General features: G+C 42.8%; 1 protein-coding gene across 26 annotated transcripts in view; it reads right to left on the bottom strand.

Moving 5' to 3' along the window:
• Positions 1-17486, bottom strand: part of KCNMA1 (potassium calcium-activated channel subfamily M alpha 1) — a 1075276-nt gene that overhangs the window by 994446 nt on the left and 63344 nt on the right. The window lies entirely within an intron of this gene.

Below are 17486 nucleotides of genomic sequence, written 5' to 3'. Positions count from 1 at the left end.
AACACTACATACTCACATTCTGATGTCTGTCACGTCCCCCGCCGGCATCCACAAGGTTAAAACTGCTTTCGGCAGGAGCGCTGCTAATGCACACGCTCCGGCCGAGAGCTTCCCTGCACTGAATGTGTCAGCGGCGCGCAGGCAGTAACAGCGGTGACGTCACCACTGTGCTCTTCTTTACGGCCGGCGCTTTACGGCCGGCTCTGACACAGTCAGTGCAGGAAGCTCTCGGCAGCAGCGCAGCATTAGCAAGCGCTCCTGCCGAAAGCAGTTTTAACCCTGTGGACGCCGGGGGACGTGACAGACATCAGAATGTGAGTATGTAGTGGGTTTTTTTTTTACTTTTACAATGGTAACCAGGGTAAATATCGGGTTACTAAGCGCGGCCCTGCGCTTAGTAACCCGATATTTACCCTGGTTACAAGTGAACACATCGTTGGATCGGTGTCACACACACCGATCCAGCGATGACAGCGGGTGATCAGCGACGAAATAAAGTTCTGGACTACTAGCTCCGACCAGCGATATCACAGCGGGATCCTGATCGCTGCTGCGTGTCAAACACAACGAGATCGCTATCCAGGACGCTGCAACGTCACGGATCGTCGTCGTTCTCGCTGCAAAGTCGCTTAGTGTGATGATACCTTAATGCGCATAATGAAGGTACACTTCAATATATTACAGTGGATATATTATATACATAATAGAGTAGATACACTATACTGTATGTAAGTAAAAAACAAATGAAAAATATTTTTTTGTACAAGTTAAATGCTATTCTTTTATACTATGCAAAATGTAGTTTAAAGGAGTTGTACACTACTAGGACAACCCCTTCTCATTCCCCATGTTTGCCCCTGTGAAAGTAAAAACATGTTTATTCACCTCCCATGCTGGTGCCGTTCCAGTGGTGTCGGGACTCACGATCTCGGTGCTCATGTGCGGTTATTATGACACGTAGCCCTGCGACCAATCAGCGCTGGTGTATGAGGTCTTGGTGTATGAGATCTTCTGTGTATGAGGCTTGTGCAAATCCTTCTGTCTCTTCATGTACTCCCAGACAAATGGTATTGAGCTCAGGCATCTGTGGGGCTGTCTCATCACTTCCAGGACTCCTTGTTCTTCTATCTGTATGTTTTGGGTCTATGCTGCAGAATAAGTTTGTAGCCAGCGAGACACCTCCTGATGGTATTGCATTCTGGATTTCTCAGCACTGAGGACACCATTATTCATAATCAAATCCCCAACTGCAGTCTCGAATTTGCAAAGACCCTCCAAAATGCTTACCTGTTACCTGCCCTCATTATTGTACTGGTCTCCAGTCCTTCTGTGAACAAACTGCCTTATGTTACAGCCAAATTATTCACATTTCGACTCATCGGTCCAGATCACTTGCTGCCAATTTTCCGCTCCCCAGTTCTTATACATTTGTGCATAGTTGAGTAACTTGTCCTTGTTTCCATGTCGAAGGTAAGATTTTTGGTTTCAATTCTTCCATGAAGACCACTGCTAGACTTCTCCAAACATTAGATGAGTGTAACAGGTTGGTAATTGGTTGCTGCCAGTTTTGAACTGATAGCACTGCTAGAGCTCTTTTTGTGTCTTTCATTTGTTTCCTTTTCCATTCACTGAATCAATGGTTCTCAATACTGCCCATTTCTTGGTGCTTCTTCAACAGAGCTTGAATAGCACATCTAGAAACCTCAGTCTGCTTTGAAATCTTTGCCTGGGAGAGACCTGATGCAGTATAACTACCTTGTGTCTTGTTGCTGTGCTCAGTCTTATCATGGTGTATGACACCTTTATAGCAGTTTGGCTGTTCCTCATCCAATTTTAAGCCTCCTGCCCAACAATTTCTGTTTTACTTAATGACTGTTTCAATCTATAAAAATGATGATTATCAATTATTTGGTATAATTGGTTACTTATACATCTGACTATAATCTTACAAAATCCTTGACTGTTCAACTGTATAAAGTAAAATCAATGTAAAAAGCAGTTACACCAAATATTGCTTTCATTTAGATTTATATTTTGTTCATTCACTTTGTATTTATTTAATAAAATAAACCATTAACACTTCTATTTTTTAAAGTACTCTTATTTTGCAGCATCCACACCTACCAAAAACGTTTGCAAAGTACTGTCATTGTGGTAAATCTTCAGTTTGGAAATTTGCGATGAAATTACTGGTTATACAGGAATTCACACGAGGTTTTGCAATGTTTATGCACTTTTGAAAAAAGAAAATGGAATATGATATGTATATCTACATTCCACACTGCATTGTCTTATATGAAGCTACTGCAACTCTGCAATAGCAAATCCACCTTGCAGCAAAACCCTAGCAAAGCAAATATTGATTTTCTTCATCCCTAACTCTAACACAGTGGGGCCTAGATGACATCTGTCTCAGAGGAAAATAAGTTTCCTTCATTTACTAAATTGTATGTAAACATTAATGGTTACCATAAGCAACAGGTACATATAAGAACATGAATTTGGGTAAGCAAAAATACAGATGATTTCAGATTGTCTACATTACAGATTTACTTGTTTTATGCATTAATGATATCTTGCTTATTTGTAATATTCCCTGACTATTTTTCAAGCACCGTGGACAGCTACAGTCATGGGAATATTTAACTGGAAATGGGCGGACACAAGCCTCATTATGTGAGACCGAAGCAGAAACACCTCTGCTTTACCTGAATATCCTGATTAATTCATAACGAGCAGCACATCTATAATTTACAGCTTCACTCAACTGAGCAACTTGACTGATGAATAAATTATTAATAGGTTTCTTAACCCTTTCAATGCCACACAGTATGTCATCAAAAGCCCTTTACACAGACAACTTAATCAACAAGTGAAAAGACGCATACCATCGTATTTTCATTGTGCATCCTCTCTTCACTATGAAAGCATCAGATTCATGGCAAGAAATACAAGGCCAGCGTAACATTGACACCCCAATAGATTGCCTAGGGGGCTCATAAAGCCCTCATATGCCTGATGGGTGGTCTCATTGTCAAAGCAAATTCATCGACTTTAAACACTCCTACATGAGTATATTTAACCAAACCCTGTCTGAATGTGTTGTGTGGTACTTTAAAGTACTCGATGGTCACATTTGATCACCAAACAATATTTTGGTGGCACCAATAACTGGTTTACAAGCAATGTGACTGCAGCCTGCTTGTCCAGCATAATTGCTGATATCTGCTCCTCTCAACTCCCCACAAACAGGCATACTCAGATTATTGGGGCATCAGCATTGCAAGGCAACAATGCTCTTAAGAAGGATGTTATGCTTTCTTAAAATCATCCTTCACAGTAGCAGATTGTCCTATGTAAACAGGACTTATGCTGTGGAGAATACTGACAAGGCTATTAGCAAAGAATGATCAGTGTAACGATCATTTGGTGCACATGCAAGTGTGAAATTAAATTTAAAAAAGAAGGTTCATACAAATGTGGAGGGGCAACAGCAGAGCCGGAAACCCTGCCTGTATTCCCACCCCTATGCATAAAGAGACTACTGCACCAAAACATTTAAGGTAAATTAAACAAGAACCAGGCTACGGATGTTTTCACTAGACAGTCTTAGGCCGGTTTCACACGTCAGTGGCTCCGGTACATGTAGTGACAGTTTTCTCACATACCGGAGACACTGACAGACGTAGACCCATTCAAATGAATGGGTCTATGCACATGCCTGCGTGTTTTCACAGACCGTGTGTCCGTGTGCAAAACACGGAGACATGACCGTTTTTCTCCGGCAGCACGGTCCGCAAAGCGTCCTGCACACGTGCACACGGAGAACAGTGTGCACTCTCCTCCGTGTGCACGTACCGCCGCAGGAGAAACAGCGCTACAGTTTAGCGCTGTCCCCTGCGTGTGGTGCTGAAGCCGGCATTCATCCCTTCTGTCCTGCTCGGCTGAAAGCAGCACTTGCAGGAGAGAAGGGATGAAAGATCAAGTTTTTTTTGTTAAAAATAAAGTTTGGGGTTACCTCCCACGTCCCACCCCTCCCCACCCCCCGCGCACCCACCCACTTGCAGAGAAATACTCACCCAGCTCCCGCGATGCCTCCTCTCAGCGCCGACAGCTTGACCTGTGTGAGCGGTCACATGGTACCGCTCATTACAGTAATGAATATGCGGCTCCACCCCTATGGGACTGTAATGAACGGTACCATGTGACCGCTAACACAGAACAGGCTGCCGGCGCTGAGAGGAGGCATCGCGGGAGCTGGGTGAGTATTTCTCTGCAAGCGGGCAGGCGCACGGGGGGGTGGGAGGTGGGAGGTGACCCCCAAACTTTGTTTTTAACAAAAAAAATAAATAAAAAATAGATTTTTCATCTCTTCTCTCCTGCGAGCGCTGCAGGGGACAAGAGATGAATGCCGCCTTCAGCACCACATGCTGGGGACAGCACTTACTGTAGCGCTGTCTCTCCTGCACGGTCCGTGTGGTCCTCAGGCGGCACACGGCTGCCGCACGTGTGCCACAATGATGTGCCACGTGAGCACATGGACACACGGACACAGATAACTCCGGTACCGTTTGCTCCGGTACTGGAATTATCTGGACGTGTGAGACTGGCCTTAAAGTGTTTTAATTAAGTTGCTCATGCTGTTTCATTTAACTTTTTAATTTTAAGACACTCTAGTCTAAATTTTGTTGACTTACTTTGTGTCAGAAACATGATACAAAATTTTGGCGCACAGTGTTGCACATTACTGATAAACTATGACCCTTTTCACTGTAGTCACACCCCTTCACAGACTATGTGCAGAAATGATCCAAAACACATCTTAAATATGGTGCAGGTCATGAAAGACAGTTTTTAGTGCGAATTACTACACACTTCTGACGTATTTAGCTTCATAAATATGCCCCAATGTATGAAATATGTCGCACGAAAGGTATGTTGCATATTTTATTTTTCAAAGAATGCCTTAAATTTTTCATGTAAAAAGCTTTTACAGAAATACCACTAACTTGTGCTTACTTTAGTTTTGATAAATACTTTTCCCATATTTTGGAAACTGTACTGAAAATTCATGGCCATACTCTACATTTCTAATGTCAGGTCTTCACTGCTATTATAACATTTATAGACCCCAGAGCAAAATTGTGCTTTATCTCCAGGTACGTTAACCTACTGGCATGAATGAGACTGCAAGGACAAATTTGGTTACATGATCCTGCAATTTCACTACTGTAAACAAAGCTGATTTTGATTTCATGGAAAATCCATAGGTTAACATTACGGGAGACAACAGATTTCACACTGTGATCTAAAGCAACTGAAGATATCTACATTTTAGCTTTTACAAGAGATCACAATGTATGAAGAAGGATTAAATAATTATGTGTTGGAGATTGTCTAACCAACTTGAATAACCTCTGGTGACCAGGTGATAGTCCCCAACAAAAAAAACAGTAAGCAGCCAGCTGATTGGCTGAGCAGACAACTGGCAGATGGAGAGTATAATCTTCTGAATTAGCTGGTATAAAACAAGAAGGGATTATAGGGAGAGAAATGGGAAGCGCAGACTTCTGAGTGTAGCAGTTAAGGCCCCGTCTCACATAGCGAGATCGCTAGCGAGATCGCTGCTGAGTCACAAGTTTTGTGACGCAACAGCGACCTCCATAGCGATCTCGCTATGTGTGACACGTACCAGCGATCAGGCCCCTGCTGCGAGATCGCTGGTCGTGTCGGAATGGCCTGGACCTTTTTTTGGTCGTTGAGGCCCCGCTGACATCACTGAATCGGTGTGTGTGACACCGATCCAGCGATGTCTTCACTGGTAACCAGGGTAAACATCGGGTTACTAAGCGCAGGGCCGCGCTTAGTAACCCGATGTTTACCCTGGTTACCAAAAAAACCAAACAGTACATACTCGCCTTTCGGTGTCCAGGTCCCTTGCCGTCTGCTTCCTGCTCTCACTGACTGCCGGCCGTACAGTGAGAAGTGAGAGCGCAGCAGTGACGTCACCGCTGCGCTCTGCTCTCACTGTACGGCCGGATCTCAGTGAGAGCAGGAAGCAGACGGCAAGGGACCTGGACACCGAAAGGCGAGTATGTACTGTTTGTTTTTTTTTAAATTTACGCTGGTAACCAGGGTAAACATCGGGTTACTAAGCGCGGCCCTGCGCTTAGTAACCCGATGTTTACCCTGGTTACCCGGGTGCTGCAGGGGGACTTCGGCATCGTTGAAGACAGTTTCAACGATGCCGAAGTCGTTCCCCTGATCGTTGGTCGCTGGAGAGAGCTGTCTGTGTGACAGCTCCCCAGCGACCACACAGCGACTTACCAACGATCACGGCCAGGTCATATCGCTGGTCGTGATCGTTGGTAAATCGCTTAGTGAGACGGGGCCTTTAGTTTCCAAAGGTGTATACTCAGTGTGAATCCACTCATCTTTTTGGTGTCTTGATATACTGCGTGTAGATCCAATCTATGGATCACTCCATTCCTCTTTCCATTCAGTTTGCTGCAGAGATCTGGGAACTGATGAGCGCACTGAACAGTGCTTTCTTAGGCGATAACACTTTGTAAATGTTTTTCCCAGCAATATGCGCTCTTGAAGGACGATGAACTCGATATTCTGGCTCAAGGATGATTTTTATTTCAAACTAAAATACAACCGGTTTCGACTTCTTGGAGTCTTCCTCAGGTATAATGTCATGCATATAAACAGATCTATCTGAACACATTTTATAGCAGACATCCCTGCATGTCAATTTGGGTGGGGGCTGAAAGATCTGTTTTTCAGACACACCAAGATATTCAGATATGCAGGATTTTGCACTCTGAGGAATCTAACAAAATTCATATACCAAATAAATTTTATACACAAGTTTTTTCACACAACAAGAAAGAAAAAACGTTAAAAAAATTTCACACAAAAAAATTTTTTTACACACAAATTATTCACTAAAATTTTTTCTTTTCTAAAAACACTATAAATACAATTATACGATATATAAAATTCCTTTAAAAATGTTATCAAACATACTAAAGTGTGATTTCATCCTAAAATGTAAAATCCTACCAACATATGTGTATCAATTGACACCACAACCTCCGCAACCTTCCCCACGCTATGTGTGCACAGTGGCACGCTTTGTATTATTTGCTCTACGCGAATAGCATTGTACCATGCAGTAACGGATACATCTCTTACATACACTTATTTACTTAGTCATATATTACCAGCAGGAGAAACAAAAGAATTGTGCAACTTAAATAAAATTCACTTCTCATTGGGAATAACAGTACTGTATGAAACAGTACTAGCACAGGCAAGAAAGGAGAGCTGATGGGTCCTGTGAACGCCACGTGTGTGGGCTGTGTATGAAAGCCAAGAACAGGATTGGAAAATGCTTTCTACAACCAACGATCCCCAACTATTCTTAGGCCTCTTTCACACTTCAGTCTTTTGGCGTCAGTCTGAAACCGCCATTTTCGTCAAATAGCGGATCCGCCATTTTTTTTGGTGGATCCGCTATTTTCCCATAGACATGCATTAGCGACAGATTGTGGCGGATGGTCGTCCGTTCCATCCGCCATGCGACGAATCCGTCCAGATTTGGCGGACGTCATCTAGACATTGACGGACATTATAACGTTTTTTGTCTGCGCCGAAATGGCGGTTCGTGACGGATCCGTCGCGTCCGCCATTCCATAGAATGGCCGCCTATGGGCGACGGATCCGTCGCCCCAATCTGCTTTTTCAATTGAGCATGCTCCAAAAAGTAGATACTTTTCCCAGACAACCCCCAAGTAACAGATCCGTCAAAAAAATGGATCTGTTAGAACCGTTTTCTCAACAATTGTGACAGATCCGTCGATCCGTCACTATGTCGGAGCAGACTGATGCCAAACAACTGAAGCGTGAAAGAAGCCTTACCTGTTATTAAACAATACTGTAATACAGCCATGCTTAGCAGGGCAGACAGTGTTGGTGACAAAGTCACCCATGTAGCCTAAATGCATTGGATATCAGAAAAATTCAAACAAAGTAATATTCCTAAGGTCACGTTTCATAGCCTACAATCTAACATACACACAATTGTAAAACACACAGAGATGGGAGATTGTCAAGTGTCCAAGTTACCTATTAATAAAGTCAATATTCCAATCTAAACAAAGCCCAGGTCGGGGAGGGGTTAATCCAAGGCTTCATCTTCTCCTTACCTACATTATTGATATAAGATGCTGAGCATTGTAGGCAGACGTGGAACTAATCCTACAGTATAAGTAAGTAAATGGTAAACTGGATGTGAATTCATGTCAACACCCAAGACATTTGTCAAAACACAACCTCACGTTCATTCTGCAGAATGGAAACGGTCCAAAATCCCACCACCACATTTATTTATAGTGCAACCCATGGTAGACAGTCTAGCTGCCGCATCTAGGTAGTACAAGAATATAGAAAGGACCAGCAGCACGATACATGACTCCAGATATGGCCGAATACAGCACTAACAATGCTCGGATGCTTATTCCCTTAGCAGAACTGCCATCTTACACAGGCAGCACAATTGCAGAGATTTCTAAAATGAAACAACCATTTGTTTCCACAGATTTCTAAGCTGTAGATGTTGATGGCTTCCAACTATAGATGATGTAGGAGCTATTCTAGATGTTCTCTATCGCGGGATCGCCCGTATTAATCCTCCCGTGAGGGTAGGCCTTGCTGTTTGCCTTCTATATACCGTGTGCACTGTGTTGATTTTCCCTTTCCCCATCCTGCGGAGCTATGACACAACAGGGCTACCTAGCAACAGTCTCTATGAGGGCTGGAAAGTGATGGCGAGTCCCAGTCATGGGAGGGGGAGCAGAGTGTTCCATCTTAAGAATGAAAATTCTGTAGTAGATTAATATCCGAGGCCTGTGAGATGAGCCTACTTAATTACTAATAGAGCATCAGTAATCGTCGCTGTTACAGCCCTTATAGGAGAAAAGTGTCAATGACCTTGTACTCAGATATGTACAAGGCACTAGATCTGCGCTTGGTAGATATGTATACCCCATAATGGAGTTCTAAAGGGAACCTGTCACATTGTACATGCAGTCCAATCTGTAGACAGCATTGCATACAGAAGCAGATATATGCATTTGTTGGAACAGATTCAGTATAACTCATATTTTATTCATTAAAATCTCTCATGTTTATATGCGTATAAGTCCAGTGGGCAGTCCTACACAGGGATTGACAGCTATCTGCTGCACAGTCACACAGGGAACACTGACCACCACTGAATACGACTGTCCACTGGACTCATGCATAAGATATAAGTTTTATAGACACTTTTCCCACCAATATGTATATCAATCAGATCAGTTGCTTCTTCCCCAATAACATCCTGCCTACAGATCAGATACCATTTTCAACATGACAGGTTCCTTTAAGTTAGACAACAGCTAAACGTTCAATGAAAGAGAATCTAGAGAATAGAAAGATTTAAAGGGGCTTTTTTTACTATGTGTCAAAAAAATAACAGGCTTGTCATTGATAAAAGAGGCAACTACCTGCCTGTTGTAGTTGGTTTAAAACATGTGCTGGACGTAGCAGTAGATATATATACAGTGTGGTACATAACATTTCATATATGGTAGGTGATATACAGTATATCTCCAAAGAGGATGAATGGCAGACGATTTGGAGAGATTGTGAGGACCAAAAGAAAGAAGCTGAACATTTTGTCAGAGAAGAAAGTAGGACCAGGTATATAAAGATAAAAAATCTTTTTTGTTTTTTGTAACAAGAAATTGGCACAACAAAAGGGTGCTCACACAAATAATAAAACGATAACATGATTAAACACAGTAAAAGCCAGGTAAGGTGTATATATATATATATATATATATATATATATATATATATATATATATATTTATTTTATTTTATTTATTTATTTTTTTTATTTATATACACACTACTCAAAAAAATAAAGGCAACACTAAATTCCCACATTCTAGATATCACTGAATGAAATATTCCGGTTGCAAATCTTTATTCATTTCATAGTGGAATGCGTTGAGAACAATAAAACCTAAAAATGATGACTGTAAATCACAGCTAATATCCCATGGAGGTCTGGAGTTGGAAGGATGCTTAAAACCAAAGTGGAAAATCAAATTGTAGGCTGATCCAACTTCAGTGGAAATGCCTCAAGACAACGAAATGATGCTCAGTAGTGTGTGTGGCCTTCACGAGCCTGTATGACCTCCCTACAATGCCTGGGCATTGTCCTGATGAGGCCGTGGATGTTATCCTGAGGGATCTCCTCCCAGACCTGGATAAATGATCAGTCAACTCCTGTACAGTCTGTGGTGCAATGCGGCCTTGGTGGATGGAATGGGACATGATGTCCCAGATGTGCTCGATTGGATTCAGTGCTGGGGAATGGGCAGGCCAGTCCATAACATCAATGCCTTCATCATGCAGGAACTGCTGACACACTTGAGCCACATGAGGCCTAGCATTGTCATGCATCAGAAGAAACCCAGGGCCCACTGCACCTGCATATGGTCTCGCAATGGGTCTTAGGATCTCATCCTGGTACCTACTGGCAGTCAGGGTACCTCAGGCAAGCAAATGGAGGGCTGTGAGGCTCTCCAAAGAAAGGCCTCCCCACACCATTCCTGACTTACTGCCAAACTGGTCACGCTGGAGGATGTTGCAGGCAGCAGAATGCTCTCCACGGCATCTCCAGACTCTGTCACGTCTGTTACATGTGCTCAGTGTGAACCTGCTTTCATCTGTGAAGAGCACAGGGTGCCAGTGTCGAATCTGCCAATCTTGGTGTTCTCTGGCAAATGGCAATCGCCCTGCATGGTGTTGGGCTGTGAGCACAACACCCCTTGTGGACGTCAGGCCCTCATAACACCCTAATGGAGTCTGTTTCTGACAGTTTGAGCAGACACATGGCTGTTAGTTGCCTGCTGGAGGTCATTTGGAGGGCTCTGTCACTGCTCCTCCTGTTCCTCCTTGCACAAAGGAGGAGGTAGCAGTCCTGCTGCTGGGTTGTTGCCCTCCTACACCCCCCCTCCATGTCTCCTGGTGTACTGGCCTGTCTCCTGTTATCTGCTCCATGCTCTGGACACTGTGGTGACAGACACAGCTACCCTTCTTGCCACAGCTTGCATTGATGTGCCATCCTGGATGAGCCACCCTACCTGAGCAACTTCTGTGGGTTGTAGACAACGCCTCATGTTACTGTACAGGACCTCTAGGGGGAGAGCAATGACAAAATGCAAAAGTGACAAAAACAGCCAAAAAAGGATGAGAACAGAGAAATGGTCTGTGGTCACCCCCTGTAAAACCCACTCCTTTATAGGGATTGTCTTGCTAATTGCCCAACATTTTTAACTGTTGCCTGTTACACTTGCACAACAGCAGGGGAAATTGAATCACAATCAGTTTTGCTTCATACCTCGATGGGTTGATTTCACAGACGTATGATTGACTTGTAGTTACATTGTGATGTTTAAGTGTTCCCTTTTATTTTTTTTGAGAAGTATATATATATATATATATATATGGATAGATCAAGAACAGTAAGTAAATATATGTGCAGTATTATGTTGTGCCACTATATATATGCCACTTGATATCAAAAAGTATATTATGGTATCCCACAAAAAAGCTATGATATATGTAGTGCAGTGGTATCCACGCTATGTAGTGATGAGGTAGTGACCCAGCAAAGTTCCAAACAAAAGTCTATTTAATGTGTTTACTTCACAGCATTAATGTCCAACTCACAGCAATACACAGTACACGATATCTTCTGGATCGCAGCCGGGAACCATATCCTCAAGTTTGCAGCTGATATACACGCAAGTCTACCTCCGAGACCAGTTGCCGTAGGCGACTGCACTGTTGTTTACACTGTGGGTGCCAGGCCTTCCAGCTGCCTTGGCTGATTGGCTCCACATGCCTGTGTTGCCTCACACAGGTGGAGTCGACTGCTCTGAACTCCTGCAAACACCAGACTGACACTGACACTGAACCTGACACACCCAAAGCCTTTACCGCAGGGATTTTAGCTGGAATCTGTGGCTTTCGGCCACATGGAAAACCCGGCCAGGAAGAAAATGGATTGACCCCCTACCATCCTGTAGTCCATTTCAAAAATAAAAGCCCAGCAGGTTTTCTTAAATCTGTCTTGGACAAATAGTTTGCCCAAGACTAACGCTTACTTTTATTCTGTATTGCAATCACAGCTACGCCTGTGACTGCAATGCACTCCCATTGCCTCAATACGCCTCCGTGCGCATACTGGGGGGAACATACAGCGACCCCTACATGTGACACCAGTCACTGCCTCACATATGGTATAAAGCCAAAGGGCCAAGGCACGCTACCCAGGAACAGCAAGAGTAAATATTAATCTTAAATGAGTATTCAATGTAAGTGTTCCTAAAGGGAGGTGTCTGGGCACAGGACCTAGAAGCTGTGAGAAGGTCCTGAGCACAGAGGAGTAGAGTCACAGCAAAATTGTGGGAGAGGAGAATGGGAGTATCTGGTGGGTGGTAGGTAGATGCTGGTGCGGCACATGTCCCAAAGGACGAAGGTTCAAAACAAGCGTCAGGGTGTATGCCACAACAGCATCTACCCACCACCCACCAGGTAATCCAATTCTCCTCTCCCACAACCTTGCTGTAACTCTACTCCTCTGTACTCAGTACCTTCTCACAGCTTCTAGGTCCTGTGTCCAGACACCTCCCTTCAGAAACACTTACACTGAATACTCATTTGAGACTAATACTTACCTTTGATGTTCCTTTGTAGTGTGCCTTGGCCCCTTGGCTTTATACTATATCATAGCTTTTTTGTGGGATACTATAATATACTTTTTGATATCAAGTGGCATATATAGTGGCATAATATATTACTGAACATATATTTACTTACTGTGCTTGATCTATCCATATATGTATATGGTATATACCTTACCTGGTGTTCTCTGGTTTTTATTCTTACAAATTTTACTATGTTTAATCATGTTATCTTTTAATTAATGGTGCGAGCACCCATCTGTTGTGGTGTTACCATTTACCAATTTCTTGTCCCAATAAAGGTATTTTATCTTTATATAACTGGCCTTACTTTCTTCCCTGACCACATGTTCAGCTTCTTTCTTTTGGCCTTGCCTGTTGTAGAACAGAGAGGTCATTGACTGCTCCTGCTGGCGATTCAGCTGATCCCAGTCAACATAGCAGATTTTCCTCCGGGATGCTCTGTCGACAGGATGTACATGCTAACGTCAAGCTCATTGACAGCCAGCTCCCTCAGTCAGGCAGCGGAGATCAGGCTGTTAATCAGCACCTTCGACAGTGCAGAGTGGAAAAGCCATCACTCTGCTGACGTGACATCAGCAGAAGCAGCTGAATTGGTTGTTAGCAACTACCTGCCTGTTAGAGCTTATTTTTTTCTAGATAAAGTTCCATATATTCCCTTTAATTATAGCTCATTGATCATGCAGAACAGTGCAAATTAACTACTTTATTTTCTTATGTAATTGAAAATATACAGTATATTATTAAAGGGAACCTGTCACCCCCAAAATCGAAGGTGACCTAAGCCCACTGGCATCAGGGGCTTATCTACAGTATTCTGGAATGCTGTAGATAAGCCCCCGATGTATCCTGAAAGATGAGAAAAAGAGGTTAGATTATACTCACCCAGGGGCGGTCTCGGTTCTGTTCTGGTCCGATGGGCGTCGCGGTCCGGTCCGGGGCCTCCCATCTTCTTACGATGACGTCCTCTTCTGGTCTTCACGCTGTGGCTCCGGCACAGGCGTACCTTGTCTGCCCTGTTGAGGGCAGAGCAAAGTACTGCAGTGCGCAGGTGTCGGGTCGCTCTGACCCTTACCAGCGCCTGCACACTGCAGTACTTTGCTCTGCCCTGACAAAGTACACCTGCGCCGGAGCCGCAGCGTGAAGACAAGAAGAGGACGTCATCGTAAGAAGATGGAAGGCCCCGGACCGGACCGTGACACCCATCGGACCAGAACCACAGAGTGACCGCCCCTGGGTGAGTATAATGTAACCTCTTTTTCTCATCTTTCAGGATACATCGGGGGCTTATCTACAGCATTACAGAACGTTGTAGATAAGCCCCTGATGCTGGTGGGCTTAGCTCACCTTCCATTTTGGGGGTGACAGGTTCCATTTAATGAATGTATAAAGGAAAGGCTATAAAACTTAATACCATATATATTGTGGTACAGGACAGCATTGGCATCAGCATGTAAAGTATACATTTGTCAAAACTCATTAACAAACAAGTCTCACGGAATAAATAAAAGGACATAAAGCTACAAAAGAGCTGGTGACACTGTAATAATAGCAGTGTTGTAATGTATCAAGCTGAATGCACCATCTGTTTACTTGCCTATATACTGCAGAAGTGTATTCTCAAGTAACGTAGCTAGTCTGTGTAACCCCTTCATGACCAGCGGTCGTTATGGAATGCAGCACTGTGAAGCTGAATATTGTTTTATTAATTCTTTAGGCACACACTGTTCTTTTTTGTGGCACAAAAATTACATCAACATGTATTATTTTTTTTACAGAAATGGTGCTTGTCATGTGGCAAAACACTATTAACCTGCTGATATGGGGTTAATCTGCAGGCTAATAGCTTTCTAAAGCAGATGCAGCACTGAAAGTGCTGCTGCTGGGGGTACATGAAGTTTTTTCCTCCTGGCAGTCTACGGGTATGTTTCCACGGTCAGGAAAAGTAGCGCTTTGGATGCAGCGGATGCCCCGCTTCGCCCAAAGTGTCGCCCGCTTTGTACATGCAGTGATTCCAGATGTGTTCATTGAACAAATGCAGAATCACCGCATTGTATTCATAGACTGGGTTATTTATCATGCAGAGATGGGGCATCTCCGCAAGATAAATAGACATGCTGCAGTCTATAAAGACACGCCGCACATGCGTAAACGCAGGGCCGTGGGCACATAGTTAAGATGGGATTTCATAAAATCCTCTCCACTATTCTGTAACATCTGGACGCTGCGGATGTACGCAGCGTTCAATCCACAGCAAATCCTGATGTATTACGCCACATGGAAACATACCCTTGGGCTTTCAGTTGAGGTGCAGTTTCAGTCACTGCTCATTATACAGTGAAGAGCGGCTGTAACCACACCCCATCACTGATAGCTCAGCAGTGCATCAGTTCTACGCTGGCTGTCAGTCAATGCAGAGGCATGGGTAAATTTGCCGCTGACTTTGTACTGAGCAGTGACTGAAGCCACGCCAGCTGCACCTCCATGACTGAAAGCCAGAAGCTGCCGGGAGGAATAAAAGTCATTTCCTCTCGGGTTTTTAGTGCAGATTTCGCATTGCTTCAGAATCCTATTAACTTGCAGATTCAGCACATATCTGCAGGTTAATAGCGTTTTTGACATGACAGGTTCCCTTGATGTGAAAAAGTAAAACAACTTATCAATTCCATTTAAATTCAAATATGCTTAGGTAAGGGGTAAAAAAAATGATCCCAATAATAATGTACAGTGATACTATGTGCTCTTTATTTAGCTATAAGGCTAAAACAAAATGCCAGATTGAGTCCCAAAGCTTGGTTCACACATCTGTGCTGTGCTTTCAGTGATTCCCTTGTCTGTATATGCCAATGTACTTATAAACAAGTAAAGATGGCCGGAATCATTAGTAAGGAACAGGTTGACGCTTGAACAACCACTGAGCGAACAACAGTGTGTTGAGCCATCTTTACACAGATGTAGGCATTCACATATTGACCATTATAGTTGTGAGATCGATTCTAGCGGTACTTCTGGAAATATTTCTTCACACAAAGGTCATTTGTGGATGAAATAACTTTTGTCTGACTGTCAGGCTAAAATTTCAAACACAACGAGCTTCGGACAATAATGGTTTGTAATCGATTAGCTAAAACAATTGTTGTTACATTTCCCCCAACGAATGGTCATTAACATTGAAATTATTAATTTTCATCGATTAATGTGTGGGGGTCAACTTAAGTGTCGGACTACAACCCTAGACATAGTTTGACCTTTACTAGCCTCTGCAAAAGAATTTGTAGTGTGCCCGTAAGAGATGATACAGACAGCACTGTGGAAAGCACTCAGATATAGTGTGAATGGAGTACACACATAATGCATCCTTATTGTGCACACATATCAGAAAGGGTTATGAGAATGTGATCATTTCGTCTTTGTTTTTCAAAGAACTAGTATTTTATACTTATTTTTTATGGCAATTGATTGACCAGCGAAAGAGGTGTGTGGTTCAAGGCACGTGTACATCATATACATGTGGCCTCATGCATACGTAATACCTGGCTTTCAAGTATTTTAAAAACTGAAAATTACATTTAAGCCACCTTGTGGTCAGGAACTGATGTAAGCAACAAAGCTATGCAACTTATGGGTGCCATATGTGCAACAGGATAGCAATAATTAAATACATAACTGAAAGTAAAGAATAAATGATCAATGATCCATTCAATACTTCTAAGAAGACACAAGATCCAAGTCCTCCCTTTACAACCTTTGCATAAGTCCATAGCCTGTGAAATCATTACAATTTCAGCAACACAAAAGCAGTTGTTTCCACAAGCGAGGACCTGGTGCGTAGACTTAGCATTGTGTTTATCACTGCAACTTAGAACGAACTGGTGGTTTCAGCCCCCCAGCACATTAATGGGGTTCAAGCTGTGACTATGATATCAAGATTCCCTGTAAAGCAACAAGCTCTTAAGTGTAAGCTACCAATAAAATTAGGACGTACTGTATATTCCCCAGAACATATATGTTTTGCTGTAATATGAAATTAGGTAATTTCAGCATGAAAGCTGCAATCTTCTAATTTTTCATTTTAATTCCTCTAAATCACTACAATAGAAACTTCTTATGAAAGCAATTTGTTCTTAGTGACCAAATTCATTTTGTGGTCAAGTGGGCAATAATTTTTTGGGGGCTAAATGTTACTTTATTTGAGTACAACCATAACAAAGAACCATAGAATTAGTGAAAAAATGTTAAGATTTCGACTTCAATTTGCATGCACCATAAACTGACTGGAGGGACATAGATAAAGAGAGTGCCATAAATCAGAATTTTTAAGGAACATAAAGAAGTATTATGGTATCAGCAAAAAAGTGCATTCATTGTATAGTTAGGACTATCAATATACAATATTACAATATATTTTCTAGATAAATGTCACAAGATCTCTTCGTGCAGTGAGACAATCACTTCCAGGGGACGAAATCAGTCTTTGTCATGTGATGGCCACACAGGTAGAGGATGGAGCTCTGAAACCAAGACGCTTCCCATTGGCGGAGCGCAAGCAGAGATATTAACTGCAGCAAGGAATTGATAAAGTATACTGGAATAACCGCAATATTCTGAACAATACCCTTCTTAGAGAGTGGTGGGAAACTCTAGGAGCTAATGTTA

The sequence above is a fragment of the Ranitomeya variabilis genome, chromosome 4 (genome assembly GCF_051348905.1).
Source record: "Ranitomeya variabilis isolate aRanVar5 chromosome 4, aRanVar5.hap1, whole genome shotgun sequence".
Lineage (NCBI taxonomy): Eukaryota > Metazoa > Chordata > Amphibia > Anura > Dendrobatidae > Ranitomeya > Ranitomeya variabilis.
Note: the sequence above shows the minus strand (reverse complement) of the source record. Positions and strands in the feature narration are given on the sequence as shown.